At 49.2% G+C, this 1,397-nt stretch overlaps 1 pseudogene; it reads right to left on the minus strand.

The window, feature by feature from the left end:
- Nucleotides 1–544, minus strand: part of LOC140629014 (NHP2-like protein 1 pseudogene) — a 1,429-nt pseudogene extending 885 nt beyond the window's left edge.
- Nucleotides 545–1,397: the final 853 nt, after the last annotated feature.

Raw genomic sequence — 1,397 nt, forward strand, 5'->3', positions numbered from 1 at the left:
TGAACACGCGTCCAGGAGTTTCTTGGGGAGGTGGGCATCTGCCAGGGGGTAGGCCTTCGGATTCACATCAGCCTCAGTCATCTCTGCGTATCCGCGGTCCCTGTGGGTTTCCTGTAAAAAGACGTGTCCTGGGAGCTACCTATCACCGTCACACTTCATACGGATAACCGGTTTTGTCCCCACGCGCCCCCGCCTCCGCCGCCGTTGGGGTGGGCGGTGGGATGTGCTGTGCTCCCGTCACAGTTTGTGGGCCTGGAATGGTGGTGATCGAGATAGACCCTTCCGCCACCTCATTACAAAGAAACAAGACACGTGTGGTGTCTTCTTAGACCCACAGGCACAGAAAAGAAAAGGAGAACTACTTATCCCCTTGTTCCACCGGGACCCACCCGGATGCCATGCCCATGCCGGAGGGTCCAGGCCCCGAGGGACGGGCGTACTCAACTTTGCTGTGAACTCAACGGATTAGTGGAGTTGTGCCTCTGAGGATTTGTCCACGGAAACTACTTCAAATGATCGATTTTGTCCGTCTCGTGTACTTTTCCTTGTGACGAGCAAGCAGGTTAAAAAAAAAGAAAAAGAAAAAAAAGAAAAAAGGGGGGAATCCCTGCGTGGCGCAGCGGTTTGGCGCCTGCCCTTGGCCCAGGGCGCGATCCTGGAGACCCGGGATCGAGTCCCACGTCGGGCTCCCGGTGCATGGAGCCTGCTTCTCTCTCTGCCTATGTCTCTGCCTCTCTTTCTCTCTCTCTCTCTCTCTCTCTCTCTCTCTCTCTCTCTCCCCCCCCCCCGACTATCATAAATAAATAAATAAATAAATAAATAAATAAATAAATAAATAAATAAAAGTCTATAGGTTAAACTTTTACAATAGCTTCCCAAATCTTTGGTGACCTGGAACTTTGAAGGTGTAACTAGCTTAATTGATAAATTGGGTTCAGTTCATCGGATACCTGGCGTCTGTCTTTCCTTTTTTTTTTTTTTTTTTCTTTTTGTCTTTCCAACAGAAAGGTAAAATACTAAAGTGTGAGTCAGTAAGACACCCAAGGTGGTTTTTTTGTTTTGTGGTGTTGGGTTTTCCTCCCCCACCCCTTGCCCTTTTCTTCCTCCCCCCCCTCCCCCCACCTCAGTTTTTGTGTTTCTCTTTTGTCTGATTCAGGAAACCTGCAGATACCTGGGTGTGTCACTAAACGTGTTTCAGGTTGGTTTGTTCGTTTCTCTTTTCCTTCCTCTTTTTTTTTTTTTAATTTTAATTCACAATTCATCACACACACACACACACACACACACACACACACACACACACACGGGCAGAGGGAGAAGCGGGCACCCTGCAGGACCGCTGAGCCACCCAGGGATCCCCTGTTTCGTGCTTCCTTCACAATTGTATCATACAGGGC

This window comes from Canis lupus, chromosome Y (genome assembly GCF_048164855.1).
Source record: "Canis lupus baileyi chromosome Y, mCanLup2.hap1, whole genome shotgun sequence".
NCBI lineage: Eukaryota > Metazoa > Chordata > Mammalia > Carnivora > Canidae > Canis > Canis lupus.